Source organism: Lepisma saccharinum, chromosome 18 (assembly GCF_977018435.1).
Source record: "Lepisma saccharinum chromosome 18, izLepSacc3.1, whole genome shotgun sequence".
In the NCBI taxonomy this organism is placed as follows: Eukaryota; Metazoa; Arthropoda; class Insecta; order Zygentoma; family Lepismatidae; genus Lepisma; species Lepisma saccharinum.
The window spans coordinates 35,971,344-35,988,483 of NC_139246.1; positions in this window are offsets into that span (position 1 = coordinate 35,971,344).

The following is a 17,140-nucleotide window of genomic DNA, read 5'->3' on the forward strand; positions in this document are numbered from 1 at the left end:
CACCAATATCATCGAGTTTTGCTTCGGTTAGAATCCGTCGTTTTTGCTTAGGTGTTTTAAAATTTAACGATACAGTTTCTCGTAATTTAAGGACAAGATGTCTAACCGTATCTCTGTGTGGAGTTGAAACGCATGGGAATTTCTGTACAAATTACCTACACACGTCTCGACACGAGTTTGTTTTCACGTAGGTACGTGTCATACATAAAAAAAATCTTTGTTCTAACGTGAATCTTGCGACTGGCATTCCAATCGTCTCACTGACACGTCACACATACACACTACAATAACACAAACAAGTAACTGCAAGTAACCAAGAATAACACTCTTGCGCACAGTACGAAATTAACACGCTCTTGGTTTACATTGCTCGCCACTATATTTACAACTCTGTCTTCATCTAGTCGCGAAGGAACAAAAAACTCGAGCTCGGAGATTTCGGATTGCAAGGAAGCTCACGAACACTATTGACTTTTAACGGTTTCTTCTACAGCGTAATCTTGATACAGTGTTGCACATTCAAAAAATTCCAAACGATCCCCATCGGCACAAAACTCTTTCAAGGATATAAACTTAAGCAGGACGTTACTGGTCAAAACTATGATTAAAATGTTTTATTATCTGTGGCTCTTAACATCGTTTCTAAAGCGTATTTTTTTGTGTATATAAGAGCAGAACTTGGATGAATTACAGAAGAACTTTTGCGTGTTTTAACACAGGTTAGTGATCGTTTTGCAATATTTATATAAATGTCTGCATATGTCTATAAAAATAAGCGGGCATTACAGGCCGCAAATGTCGGCATCTCCGTCAGCGCCGCCCGCCACGCTTCTCCCGATCTCTCGGCTGCAGATCGAAATGAACGCACGGTACAAGTCGTATCCGAACGTTCATTTCTCTAATTATCGGGCCAAAACTCTAATTTTGAAGTTGGAAATCTCTATTGTTTGTAACTGGATGCTTTACATTTCATGAATTTACATGTGGAGTACGCTTGTCACAAGGTAGACTCGCGTTACTCCAAGAAACGTCTTAACAAGCGTGAGGTCGCCCGACGTGTACATTTCTCAACCTCCACGGTGACAAGGCACTAGGCTGCCCGGCGCACCGTAATTACTTCAAAATAACATCCAGTACAAACTACCTTTTTACCTGTAAACTGGACACCAAGGTACTAGCTTGCCCGGCAATCCAATCTCTTACAGCATCCGTTTCGGGAGACCTGTCCTCCGGTCCTAGCTGACCGAAGCAAAAACAGCCTCTCCCTTCCAAGTCTCAGTTCCAACAGCCGACCTCCCCTACTCTCATCTGGGAGTTTATATATGTTTGGTTGGCGTCTGTTGCCAACCGCCCTTCTTTCAAAATTTTTAATCTTTAACAGCTAAACTGCCCGCCTTTCTTTTGAACGTTCGAAACACGAAGAAAGAACAGATAGCTACATGGTATTTATACATGGAATAATACGAACCTAAAAATACATAATAAATTGATTTACACTAATCACACATATATATATTAATAAAATATTTAAATATGGAAAAGACACTGTTGCCCTGACACGGAGGCAGGGTAATAGGTGCTTCTCGCTGAAAATTTTCCCCTTCCTACGAAACTTCCCTCTCTTGGAATATCCCCGCAGTGAATTCTATTTCAGGACGAGGTTAAAAGCTGTCAGTAATGTCTCAGCCAAACTGCAATAAACGAGTCGTTACAATGTCTTTGGAATTGAACTACCATAGCGCTTGAGGTATTTCGTTTTGAACAAAAGTATTATCCCCAGTTCATATTGCATATTTCGCGCAGATTTTCGTTTTAATGTGCGAAATTCGGTGGTATTGAATATCTTTGCGATTAGCAAAAAGTGGCAGAAATGTGAATTTGGTCAACTGAAAAGCACTTAATCCCACTGTAACATCCTACGAAGTAAATCTATGTAATGAAGCAAAATTTGGGAGGGAATGAAAGAAGTCAAGACTTTGCTTTCGTTTTCTGCAGCTCTTGTGTAGATACTTTGATGAAAAAAGTGTAAAAACTTTCTATTCCTCCGTCCTCTCACTTAACAATGACTCGTATTTCACGAGTCTTCAAAAACGTATCGTGAAGTTTAATTGTTTGTTTTCAATAACACATTTCTTCCCTCGGCAAATGCATAAAAAGAAAACAACAAGCCGGGTTTCGCTTAATCCGGACAGGCAAAAGGCAAGAAAAAATAGCAGAATGCAAGGTTTTAAATGTGGCTAGAAGTCAACTAGAGAACTTCCCAAAGAAAGGCAGTCAACCACTGATGAAATTCTGTTTTCCGCAGACTTTGTATTGTACTGTATGGTGTATTTACGCCTATGCCCTTTAAATACACCATAATAAACGTGTTTTGTTGCTATAAACGAAGTTGTAATGCAATTTGTACTGTTTCATTTAGATTATTTCAGTTAATCCACACTTTCGTTAAACCGGTCATCTTATCGCCCCATTAGTCCGGATTAACGAAGTTTTACTGTAATATAAAATTTTATCATTCCGGGAGAAAACAAAGTTTGTCCTGGAGAGAGTCCAATTCCGGGAGACTCACGGGAGGGTTGGCAAGACTAGGTCTATATATACAATAAGATATGCTGTTCCTGTTCCATACGCAGAGGTTATGCCTTACGTAGAGCAAGATGCATAAATATTGCCAGAGATTGTTCTTTTCTTTTACGGGGGACAAAGATATTTGATATATAGATATATTGAAGATATATAGTAAATGATAAACGTGCGTAGTTTATCCTATATATTACATGAGTCAAGTAGCCACAGGCTGAACTTCGCCCATGAATAAAGAAATTCTAAATTCTAGAAATTCTAAATAAAAGTTGGAGGACACGATGTATACAGCTCAAATTTACATGAGACATCAACTGTTATTAAAAAAAAACGACCTCAAGGCTGAAACAGTAATCAAATGAACTTCTAAATGCCATTTTTGTTATATTAAAGATGGCTCCTCCTGTACACAGTTGCACCAGTGACAAGGAGTGGTTTCTTGCCCTCTGTCCTCACCGACAAATGAAAATTAAATATCTCTAGGCATACTTACCATACCAAGAAGTTCCACAATGGCTTCAGTTCGTGAAAGGCCCTCACAGTGGCTCATAAGTGAATGACTGCACATGGACCCCAAAGACTTATTCTTCTTAAAGTCAAAGTTGAAAATACAGTAAAACCTCGTTAATCCGGACTAATGGGGGATAAGTTGACCGGTTTAACGAAAGTCCGGATTAACTGAAATAACCTAAAAGAACAGTAGAAAGTGCATTAAAACTCAGTTTATAGCAACAAAACACGTTTATTATAGTGTATTTAAAGGGCATAGGCCTAAATACACTATACAGTAAGTCTGCGAGAAACATAATTTCATCAGTGGTTGACTGCCTTTTCTTTGGGAAGTTCTCTTGTTGACTTCTAGCCACATTTAAAACCTTTAATTCTGCTTTTTCTTCCTTTGCCTTTTACCTGTCTGGATTAAGCGACGTCCGGCTTATCGGGGTCCGTCTTAACGAGGTTTTACTGTATATGTAGTTCAGCAATAGGTATGTGCTAAAATACAGCAAACTTTTGCAACCAGAAATCTACTAGATAAGAAACAAATTAAGGTTTTTATTTGACTCTCCTTTGTATTTTCACCTTAATTGGGTGATTGAAAAAATGTGGCAAGTGACAAAACCAGGTGAAACTCAGGCTTCCTCATCTACTATCGTGTACAACCTGCCTGTGCATTCAAGACGGCCTGAATTCACTTCAGAAAGAACAAACACAAGTCCTGGGTGGTGGATAAAGTATTCCTATACCATTCATCATGCAACACCTGTCACAGTTCCATCAAAGATGCTGGAGGTGGATAACTGGACCGAACGAACCCTGTATCCTAAAACCAACTACATGGGCATTATTATATTGGGTTTGGCGACTGTGGCGGCCAGAGGTGAGAATCCTCGACTTCATGCTTGTTTTTTTTTTTTATTATTATTATTATTATTATTATTATACAGTAAAACATCGTTAATCCGGACCCCGATAACCCAGGCTTCGCTTAATCCGGAAAGGCAAAAGGAAAAAAAAAGCAGAATGCAAGGTTTTAAATGTGGCTAGAAGTCAACAAGAGAACTTCCCAAAGAAAAGGCAGTCAACCACTGATGAAATTCTGTTTCCCGCAGACTTTGTACTGTACTGTATAGTGTATTTAGGCCTATGCCCTTTAAATACACCATAATAAACGTGTTTTGTTGCTATAAACGTAGTTTTAATGCACTTTCTACTGTTCTTTTAGGTTATTTCAGTTAATCCAGACTTTTGTTAAACCGGTCAACTTTTTCCCCCAATTAGTTCGGATTAACGAGGTTTTACTGTAATTATTATTATCATCATCGCTATTTTGTTATTTAACGTAGCTTTTTTATCTGTTGATTGATCATGCTGATATGGGAATGTATTCATGCCGTACATGATTGGTTTTTTTATGGAGTTCGAAGAAAACCACACAATACATTTGATCATTGTAGCTATGTAAAGGCTTCATGTGGTAAGACACTCTCTTACAATTCTGCCACGCAGGAGGCTAAAGTGGCTCTGAGGCTCATCCAACCTCAAATAAATGGGTATCTTGGGCCAACCGTGGGAGTAAATGCTGCTGGAGCGGGCTGCGTATTACATCACTTTCAAAATGGCCGAGATCGAGAATGTGTGAGGCCACATCCCATAGATGTGCCTTCATTGCACGGTGCTATATGATATTGCAATAGATTTGCAGTAGAACAAAGAATGTCATCCCAAACCGCATTTGCCGACATTTTAGAACAACTAAGACAATATATTTTTCGGTTGTAGGCTAATGTTCTATTTCGGATTCCACGTAAAACTATAGATCCATGATCCATTCCTAATTAGCTTGCTTGCATTAAAAGGATATCAGCAAACTTTCGTTTAGGATGTGGTGGGGTGCGATTTGGTGGGGGGGGGGGCACCGCTTATTCTGGACCCCTGCCCTACACGTGCTATTTCGGCCAATAACATCACAGAATCCTCTATGCCATATCTATCTTGGAACACATGCATTTCCGAACATATGTTCATATGAACTTTGATCCTTGTCCTGTCAGGAATCACCTCCAGAAGCTTGTCCCTATTATTCAGAATCACTGTATATGTACATACACATATACATACACACGACACGATGAACCCCAGTGCCAATGACAAGATCTATATTTGCAGCCAAAATGAATGTAATATATTCTTTAACCAACAATCTAGGACTCCGGTATAATGGCGTGAGTGTGTTTTATGTTATGCTATTGTGAGTTCAAACCTATCTTATTTACATTCTTTCATAAGTTCTAATCAAAACTTAGGAAATTTTATTTGTTTATTGATTGATTGATTTACTTTATTTTTCTTCGCCTTTTGTGCCACTTTTGGCTAATTTGCGAAGATGGGGATGAGTGATGATATGATGAAATTGATGAATAGACACTCACAAATATCCATGCCCAGGCCAGGATGGAGTTCCGACATTTCCAACACCGTCATTTGCGACACTAAGGCAAAAACTGTTTTTTTTTTCCGTCATAAGCGACACTGCTTGGATTTCTAATTTGTTTACCAGAATTAGCGACATTTGCGTACGTGAGCAGCAATAGCGTCTCTGAAGGAAGTAGTATTTCCCGAGGCTCAGATCAGTGGTTGCAATTATCACTTTAACCAATGTTTGTGGCGAAAGGTGCAGGAGTTGGGACTGACAAACTATTACAAAACAGATCCAGACGTGCGGCTGTGTATAAGAATGTGTTCGGTTCTGGCTTACCTTCCTGTGGCTGACGTCGATGATGGATGGCTGTGTGTGATGGAAGATGCGCCAAACCACGACATATTGGGAAAATTTTTGGATTATTTCGTTAAACAGTGGATGAACAACTCTGTTTTCGACATTTCTATGTGGAACTGCTCCCAACAGCGGCACAGGACTAACAAGGCAGTCGAGGGATGGAACCATACTAATGTATTGAGAGAAAACAAGTCCTAATGTGTACCAATTAGTGAAGACTTTAAGATTAGAAGCTGTGTACAACAACTACTTATGTGAATCTTAAAGGGAAACTTAGACGATGTCAGTACATTACATTAGATGAGAGAATACAAATAGCGTTTGCCGACTATGAAATGCATAGAGATCTTAAGCGCTTTTTGTTCAGAAATTATAATGAAAATAGTAAGATGTTGGTTCAACTACAAGAGAAACGACGCATTCTACATTTCTACATTGACAAGGGATTGCAGTCTGCTCCTATACTGACAAGGGATCTAAACAATCATTCATTGACAAAGGATAAATACATCCAGCTTTTAAACACCCAGCTTCGATGATGCCAGTGTGAAGGAAAACTAATAAAGGTTTTCAAAAACACACCAGCTTCCATGATGCTGCCAGTACTAAGCCTGGATAAAATGTGAAGGTAAGCTATTTACACTTTGTGTCGCAGATGACGGTGTCGCAACTGTCATGGAATATATTTTCCATACAGTGTCGCATATGACGGCAGAAATGCCAGTGTCGCATACGACAGTGTCGCAAAAGTCGTGGATTCGCCAGGATTCGAACCCGGGACCCCCTGGCGTCGTAGATGTGCTAACCACTCCGCCCCGGGGCAGGCGAAATTTTATTTGTGAAGTTTATATATTAAACGTTATTAAACACTAAAGTAATTCAGAAGCTTCTAACATAAGTAATGTCTACAGAGTATTAATGTAGTTCTGAGTTTCTAAGTTACGCTGTTTTATCATGTCCGAGAAATTTATTTAATGCGTCTGATACATGTGAGTTTTGTCTCTTTTTGTAATTAAAATTATGAATGATTGAAATATCCAAATTAGTAATGGATTTTTTGTGCTAATTTAAACCTATGTTAATTGAAATTGCAAACTTTACTTTCTTGTATTTGATTTACAGCGATTATTTTTGGATCAATTCATTACATAATAATCTTAAAACATAAAACAAATGAAGTTAGATCTTTGAAGTCAAAGAGTTGGTTTTATTTTCGAATATACACTCCATCCCAGGAAGCAAGGCCGCATATAAGTGCAGAGATGAAGAGAAAGAGAATGGGATGAGATGAAGCAGTACGCGCTGCTGCAAAGGCTGGTATAGCCTGACAAGTTAAGTCCCGATATGCGCAGATCGCTACGGAGCACTTCCTATTACGTCATCCTCCCCACCACTCTTCTACTCACTGGTCTGGCGTTGAGAGTACCAGTGGTGCCAACTCAGCAAAATTAATCTAAAACAAATATGACAAACAATTTTCACTGTTTATCGTGACGGTGCATGCAGGCTCCTATTATATCGGTGGTTCATTTTATTTAATCCGGCCTTTGAAAATGCGTGCGGTGCGCCGATCATAAACTGTAGTATTACGCACGTGCTTTAAGGTTTATAACGAAGAGAAACTACTGGGCGAATGACTTCATTTTCTGAATGCGACATCGAGCATTGGTCTTTTTTTTTCAAGCGAGTGGGGTGGTGGTTCGTTTGTTTATCGTACAACAATCACTACGAGAAAGCAATCTGATAACACGCTTGCCTGTGTTCTTTTCTAAAGCATTGAAATGTTCATGCTCTTTACTCTTGGCTGCAAGATTCTTACTTTGAAAGAGATGGACTTAAGGACGAGCGTGTAGATGAACTGATAATTAGACTTGGTGAAGCCGATTCAGACACGGACACAGATTCATCGGTAGACACAGACTCGGATGAGTGGGAGAGTGAAACTGATGAAGGAGAACTGGAAAACATTTAGAAGGTGAGCTCAGTTCTATCGTTTATATATTTTTCATTTTTCTATCGTTTTATTTCATACATTTCTTATGCTGGTAAAAATATCCCTAATATAACTTAATTCATTTAAGGTTTAAAGGGAAAATATCAAAAGGTATTTAGAATTTAGCGTAATCAATAGGTAGCGCAGGTGACGGGATACTAATTCATGCCTTTCACATTCAAATTTCGTTGAAAATTCTCAGACGATTTCCGCTCCCTCCAGGTTGCAACACTGCGAACGAACGTCGCCGCAGACAATGGAGTGGGGAAATGTGATGTGAGGTGCGCAAACAATGGATTGCAGCGTCTTGTTTTTAAACTTGTCAAGTTATATAGTCCTCACGTTTACTTCGATAACGTCCAAGAACGAAAGGAAGCCGCCGCAACGAACGTGGGTGGGTCGGGTTAAGCAGCGGGCGAGTTGTTTTCGTTCAACCACGCTCAACTTTCAGCCAATGGGCGCAGCTGTCATTCTGCTCGTCTACTCCACTTGGAGTCTCAGTCACATTACTGCGGATACGCTGTTGCCGTAGTGTTAATTTGTTGTTTGCAACTTCACTGCGAAGACCGTGGGAAGGTGCTAGTGCGGGGGAGGGGGCGTTGTTGGCGCTGGAGAGTAGATGTGGCGGCACTGTGCGTTGAATGTGATTGTTGCAGCTGGTGAGCGTGCTTCGTGGATTCCAAAGCCAGTCAGTAGTTGAGGATTATTTGTATTTGTTTTTTTAAAAAAATACCTTCAATCAGGCAGACAGGAATGTCTTGACTTTACAATTTTAACAGTAAATTCCTCCTGTCATTCAGGAATTACTGATATAGAATCGATCGTCCAACCAGTCTGTCAGTGTTAGTGTGTGTGCGGGGGTGGAGGGGATGAAACGAGAGAAGTGATAAATGAATGACGGAAAACATTAATATTCACATACCGATGTAACCCAAAGTTTTGAACATAAATTCTGTGATTTCTTTTCACAGAGGAATAACGTTTGATCTTCCGGTGGGATTTGTTACCAGAAGAAAACATCAAAAGTGGTTGTTATATGCAAGAAGTTTCAGTGACAACACAATAAAGAAAAGTACGTTCCAAACTCGAAATTATACCACACGCATAGTCCTTTCAAGAATTATTTTCTCCTTGCCACACGAACAACAACAAAGTAGCCTATAAAGCTGTGACTCGGTGAAATACTTTTCGTGGCACCCGTTTGGCAGAAAAAGAAAAAAAATAACTTTGACCACACGGGGAATCGAACCTAGGATGTCATCTTAAGAAGCTGGCGTTTTACCGACATGGACACAAGCCACAGTGCGATAATAAAAGCATACTATTAGGGTGATTTCTGCTCAAGATTACACATTTACCTGTTCGGTTCCAAACTTTTAATGTACCTTCTCTCTAATTACATTAATTTGAAAGCAATACGCTTCATGGTATAGTGTCTCTATGATGTGCACACATTGCTCACAGACTATAAGTTAATGTTGTGGGTGTATATTAATGAAGACGATCGAAGTCGTGCTTTTGTGCAAAGTTAGTGTTTCCAACCCCTAATAATCTTCATCCTCTAGCTTTTGTCAACATAGCAGATTCTAATATGTGGCGACGAATCTTATAAGTCAATGACACATACATATTATATTTTTAATGTAACTATTTGACGAAGAAGAGTGATTTTTCAGGCAATTATGAAGACATTCATCCAGCCTGTTCTGATTTTGGGAGCTCTATTATACTAATTTCGTGTTCCAAATTACAAGCTAGAAAAGCAGTTTGCATGCGTAAGAGAAAGTAACGAAAGTGGTCCTGAAGTCACATCATTCGGGCCGTGATAGATATTCTTATTGCCTTGGATTATTTATTTTCTCCCGTCCGCATCTTGAATGTCAATTTGATTTATTTTTTGTTAGCGTCGCTTTTCTTCCACTTTTAGTTAATCGCCACGAAGAAGATAAATGATGATATGGGAAAATCGATGAAGGGACACTCGCAAAGAACACACGTTCAGATCGGAATTCGAACCTCTTGATGAACGTTGATGTTGCTGTTACGTTAATCTAGGGAAAGAGGTACTGGAACCACCATCCACTCCCCTCTGCTTTAAAATGAATATTGGCTTTTCCCCAAGAGCAGGGATTGAGGCAGTTTTTTTTTATTAGTTATGGGATACTGAGTATTTCGAACATATCCTGAATTTTTCCCGCTAATTCTCCTTTAAAATTGGACACTGGATTGCACTAATAATTAAAATGCAAGGTTTTCCTGTAACCGTCATTTCTTTTCACTAGGCAAGTCAGAAAAATCCCTGCATCCGGTGAAAAACTTTAGTGGTAATCAACACTGCAGAGTGCTGTTTTCCCGAACCTTTACTTCGGCTGTACTACCACACTCGCTAGGCTCCGAAGCAGATCTTTAACTCAAACGAGTGTGCTTGTTTCTGTGAACAGAAGTGTACCAAATACAAATGAAATGAGGTACAAAACAGGAGGATGTATATACACAAAAATTACTCCCATCCAGACACTAGGTTATTAGAAAGTTGTTTATCTGGTACATTCCTTGCCAGGTGTTCCATCAGGTGGCCTTCCCTGTCAACTGTTGTTTTACCTGACAGGCGATTTACATAAACACTTCCATTCACCTGGAACCTGGTTGGACTCCTCATCTAACGCTCATTTTCCTGTTGGCAAGTAATGTGAACACATCGGCTAATTTTCATTTAAGAAACCATGGTTAACACCGAACGACGGAGAGGCATCCAGAATGTAATTTTCAAGCGATGGTTACCGCCGGACGACGTAGACGCATCCAGAATGTCATTTTGCAGCGATGGTTATAGCCGGACGACAGAGAGGCATCAAGAATGTCATTTTTAAGCGATGGTTATCGCCGAACGATGGAGGGGCATCCAGAATGTCATTTTGAAGCGATGGTTATAGCCGGACGACAGAGAGGCATCCAGAATGTCATTTTGAAGCGATGGTTATCGCCGAACGATGGAGAGGCATCCATAATGTCAGTTTGAAGCGATGGTTATAGCCGGACGACAGAGAGGCATCCAGAATGTCATTTTGAAGCGATGGTTACCGCCGGACGACGTAGAGGCATAGAGAATGTCATTTTGAAGCTATGGTTATAGCCGGGCGACAGAGAGGCATACAGAATGTCATTTTGAAGCGATGGTTATCGCCGAACGATGGAGAGGCATCCATAATGTCAGTTTGAAGCGATGGTTATAGCCGGACGACAGACAGGCATCCAGAATGTCATTTTGAAGCGATGGTTATCGCCGAACGATGGAGAGGCATACAGAATGTCATTTTGAAACGATGGTTATCGCCGAGCGATGGAGAGGCATCCAGAATGTCATTTTGAAGCGATGGTTACCGCCGGACGACGTAGAGGCATCCAGAATATCATTTTGAAGCAATGGTTATAGCCGGACGACAGAGAGGCATACAGAATGTCATTTTGAAGCGATGGTTATCGCCGAACGATGGAGAGGCATCCATAATGTCAGTTTGAAGCGATGGTTATAGCCGGACGACAGAGAGGCATACAGAATGTCATTTTGAAGCGATGGTTATCGCCGGACAACAGAGAGGCATCCAGAATGTAATTTTGAAGCGATGGTTATCGCCGGGCGATGCAGAGGCATCCAGAATGTAATTTTGAAACGATGGTTATCGCCGGATGACGGAGAGGCATCTAGAATGTAATTTTGAAGCGATGGTTAACGCCGGACGACAGAGAGGCATCCAGAATGTCATTTTGAAGCGATGGTTATCGCCGGACGACAGAGAGGCATCCAGAATGTCATTTTGAAGCGATGGTTATCGCCAAACGATGGAGAGGCATGCAGAATGTCATTTTGAAGCGATGGTTATAGCCGGACGACAGAGAGATATCCAGAATGGCCGGATGACAGAGATGTCTCCAAAATGTAATTTTGAAGCGATGGTTATCGCCGGACGATGGAGAGGAATCCAGAATGTCATTTTGAAGCGATGGTTAACGCCGGGTGATGGAGAAGCATCGGGAATGTAATTTTGAAGCGATGGTTATCGCCGGACGACAGAGAGGCATCCAGAATGTCATTTTGAAGCGATGGTTATCGCCGGGCGATGGAGAAGCATCGGGAATGTAATTTTGAAGCGATGGTTATCGCCGGATGACAGAGAGGCATCCAGAATGGCCAAACGACAGAGAGGTATCCAGAATGTAATTTTGAAGCGATGGTTAACGCCGGGCGATGGAGAAGCATCGGGAATGTAATTTTGAAGCGATGGTTATCGCCGGACGACAGGGAGGCATCCAGACTGGCCGGACGACAGAGAGGTCTCCAAAATGTAATTTTGAAGCGATGGTTATCGCTGGACGACAGAGAGGCATCCGGAATGTACTTTTGAAGCGATGGTTAACGCCGGGCGATGGAGAAGCATCGGGAATGTAATTTTGAAGCGATGGTTATCGCCGGACGACAGAGAGGCATCCAGAATTGCCGGACGACAATGAGGTATCCAGAATGTAATTTTGAAGCGATGGTTATCGCCGGACGACAGAGAGGCATCCAGAATTGCAGGACGACAATGAGGTATCCAGAATGTAATTTTGAAGCGATGGTTATCGCCGGACGACAGAGAGGCATCCAGAATTTAATTTTGAAGCGATGGTTAACACCGGACGACGGAGAGGCATGCAGAACGTTATTTTGAAGTCATGGTTCTTGCTGAACAACAGAGAGTCGTCTAAAAGTAGCTGTGTAAAGACTTCTTAAAGCCGTCGACAGAGATACTCCACAGTACGATTAATTATTTCATTTTCATTTGAATTCATACTAGAGAATACTGTTGTAATTTGTATGTAATAAATCTATATCTTCCTATTTCGAGTGGGTACCAGCATTCTTAATATCTATTATAGTATGTATTGAAATAATTAGAAATCTAAATCGCCCGGTTTAGAGTTGACTTTGAATGTAATTAACGTATGTCTGGGTGTGTATAAAATGTTCCTCATTTTTCATTGTTTTCTTTTCTACAGTTATAGCTTCAATATCTACTCCTTATATAACATGAATGTAATTTTGAAACAATGGTTAAGATATTGAATTTCAGATTGATTCAGCTGTTCGTTATTTGTATTCTTTCCCGGGGCATTTTCTACAAGATATTTAGTTAATGCATCCTTTTTATGTTATTTTTTCAGAAGGTTCTGCTTTGTAATTTGCTATTTTGTCTATGTAATTATACTGATATTTGTAGTTGAAAACATTTCAATTTTCATATTTTATTGCTTGATGAAAATATATTACAGCTACTTCTTGTCTTCATCTTCATCTATGTGTATATTTTTAAATTCTTGAAAAAAAAATTGGGACTAGCTTTGAAATAAACGAGATTCAAAGTTATGGGAGAGGTATTTAAGTATTATTGCATTGTGATTAGTAGATTGGAAACCATGGATATAATCTATTCTTCCGATAAAATACGGAAAGAGTTTCTAAGGATTTTTGAAAGCGTCTAGCATGAAACGTATTTATATTCTTTCTTCTTTCACACATGTGGTAAGAATACGATATGCTCCTAGTGTGTGCGAAATCACATATCTTTAACATTTTCTTAGTCGATTAGTAGGTGTCATAATGTCACACAATGTCTCAGGAATGTTTCTGTTTGGGGAGACAGAATCCAATGCAAAAAATAGTATGAAAGGATAATGCATAAAGGGGCCTCAATCCCCCACCTCACCTCTTCCCCCTCAGATTTCTTTAAAATTTGGAAAATTGTGTATACGGCTGCAGCGGTGAACCTTCTGACAGTGACGGCGATTAGGGGGCGAGAGGAGCTGTTGCCTCCCACTTTTCGCCACTTTTGTCCCCGTACTACGCTAAATCTTATCTAGGAAGGGAAATATACGGTCTATGCCCCCCCCAGTTTTGGCCCCTTGACCCCCCTGGACTTGGAACCCAATCGCCGCCACTTTCTTATATTCATATTGGAGTGAACTGGAAACAAAGAATGGTTTCTCGACTCGTTCGGCTTTCCTATTTCCTTTCTTTCCAAGTAGCTAAGTAATTTTGAGGTTTTTACCTTGCAAAAAAAGTGTAAAGCTGTAAATTGGGGAAAACATTACTCTGTACCTCCTTGAATAACGTACTAAAAGGTCCCAAAATTCCAATATCTCAGTCAACCCAAAATAATGGATTAAAAAATTGTGACCAGCGAACTACACTTGTCGTCCAATTTATCATGATGCATGGCAATTATAATAGTAACTACAATAACCTCTGGCGCAACAGCCGTTGAGAGACAGGACCTACCTTCCCGTTCTCACTTTCACATGCCTCAGAGGCGGGCGGGTTGAACTTACGACTTGTGTCGGAGAGTTATGAAATTTTACCGATTACTTGAAATCTTACACGCATTGTTGTTGTTGTTTTACAAATTATAAATATTTCGTATCGAAAGTATGCAGATTGTGTGTTTTTGGGATATACGAGTAATTCGGACGAAAATATTTTCCATTACTAAGATGTAATTTTTCCGATTTATAGTATTTTGCACTTCGTCACAATTGAGCAGCTACAATCTACGATTGGAATTTTGAGGGGGTGGACTGCACCCACATCTAAAAGTTTGAGAGGGTACCCCCCTATTTTTGCGCTACAGTTCTCACACTATTATTACATTGAAGTTGTAATAATAATACAGACATCAAATAAAGATTTGTAAGTCAAGAGATGACGATAACGTCATTAATTTTTTGGATTGGGATCGTTTCAGCCTTTCCTTATATTGGTCACTCATACTTGTTATCTATGTAAACGTAGATATCTATAAGGGATGTCCAAATGGAAAGGGAACCTTTGCTTTAGCGGCGTTGTATCTAATCGAAGAATCTAAATATGTTTGCCGATAGATAGCGCGGTTTTTGTCCCAGTTTGCAGGTGTAGCGCCTGCTGTTTCCACAGCTGGCGAGAGTTGTTTTGCGCGGACGATGCATTATGGATTCCTCCAGATCGAAGGGGATAGTACTGCTCCAGGACAACGCTAGGTCACATGTGGCCAAGAAGACCCTCGACCTGCTGAGAACATTTCAATGGGAAGTCTTCACACATCCTCCGTACAGCCCCGATATTTCCCCATGTGGCTCCCATACCTTCAGCCCCTTAAAACAATCACTGAAAGGTCAACGGTTACCTGTGACAAGGAAGGCAGAACATCGTGGAAAACTGGATCTAAACTGAAGCCATCCACTCCCTTCCTACGCGCTGGGATCAGTGCATCAATATCAATGGCAACTATGAGTAGGTATCATGTTACATATTAACTGTAATTCACATATTATGTAATGCAAATATTCTGTAATATAATATTCTTTAGATATAACCGTAGTCTCCTTTTCATTTGGGCATACCTTTAATACAGCGTGTCCACAATGAGACTCCAACATTTTGAAAGTCTATAACTTTTTCATTTTAAGTTGTACAGCTGTGATTCCGGAAGCAGCAGAAGCAGAAACTCAAAAAGTTTTATGTGGTAACGTTTTAGTGCGCGCAATAGCCGTAGTGGCGCTGCAGCAATCGATTGTTTGAAAATTGAGATTCCAAACGAGCGTGCACAGGTTGTGTGGTGGTGTGCAGAAACGAAATCACTTATTCAAGTGCAACGAAACTTTCGTCGTGTGTACAATAAGGATCCTCCGACATTCACGACTATAAAGAAGTGGTGTGATCAGTTTTTGGCGACCGGCAATGTTTTGAAAGGACACTGTGGTGGTAAACCCAGAATACAGGAACAGGTTGTAGAAAATGTGCGGAGGTCATTCGAAAGGAGTCCACAGACGTCAGTAAGACAAGCAGCGAGAGAACTTGTTATGAAACGGTCGACAGTTCACACAGTTCTTCACTGCTTGTCTTACTGACATCTGTGGACTCCTTTCGAATGAACCTGTGCACGCTCGTTTAGAATCTCCATTTTCAAACAATCGAGTGCTGCAGCGCCACTACGGCTATTGCGCGCACTAAAACTTTACCACATAAACTTTTTGAGTTTCTGCTTCTGTTGCTTCCGGAATCACAGCTGTACAATTTAAAATGAAAAAGTTATAGACTTTCAAAATGTTGGAGTCTCATTGTGGACACGCTTTATGTAGATTAGATTCAAAACCAGTGGAAACTAGTGAAGATTCTATAAGGCACTAGATTAAATAAAAAGCACTAGAAAAAATTCTTGGATAATACAAATAAGGGCTAATAATACTAGAGTAATGAAATAGAATAGGAAGAACAAACAAAGAAAGGAAAAGTGGCTATATTCGAGAAATATTCTACATGAAATTAAAATATAAAATTAAAAGCAAGTACTCCATTCATGAAGCAATCCAAACCCCATTGTAACCTCAACTTACACCATATGTTACATCGAGCTTTACAAATCTACTACTTGGTGAAAAACAAATATAACTGTGTCTATATATCTATATTGGATTTTGTTTACTTATATTTAAGTGAGAAGTAATTTTCACTTAACTGATAGCTAATCTATATGGGAAGAAATTGTTGAAACTTAAGAAATAGAAGACCAAACTAACAAGCAACCTTCATAAAGCTTGTAGAAAAGGTAATTATCCTTCGTTTTATTTCAATTTATTATCACTGATAACAAACAAAAAAACACAAATATGCTTTTAACTATGTTTTGCATTAAGAAAGGTATTTAATGTTAAATTAGTCACCACAATATACTTAAAAACACGAAGTTTAGGGAAAATACAGTCGTACAAAGTATTTGATGTCTTGCCAATAAAGGGACCAAGGAAGATGTTTTTTAAAAAGGGGGAAGAAGGGAATGTAGGCTGAAAAACTAGTCAATGAAGGGCCCAGAGAGAAAAATGTTTTTAAAAGAAAAAAAAATCTTGTGGGTGTAAGATAATTATCAACACTGTTGTTAATTCCATGATCCGTGTTGAATAATGAAATAGGACTTCCCTTTAAAATCTGGTCTCTAATGATAACATATGTACAGCGTGTCCCGCTTATACATATAATAAAAGAAAAATTCATAACTTCTAAACAAACTGTCAGAATGATGTGATTGTTGTTTCATTTTAAAGAATGACTCAGAATTTTTTTTAGCAACACATTCAGTGATAGTTGCGCATGCGCAGTAGCCAGAATGTCTTGAAAACTGATATTATCAGTTTCTCAGTAGGCATTCGTCATGTTGTCGCCACAAGAAAAGGTGTTTTGTTTTTTAACGTTGTCTGAAGTGTAGTCTGTGACACTTATG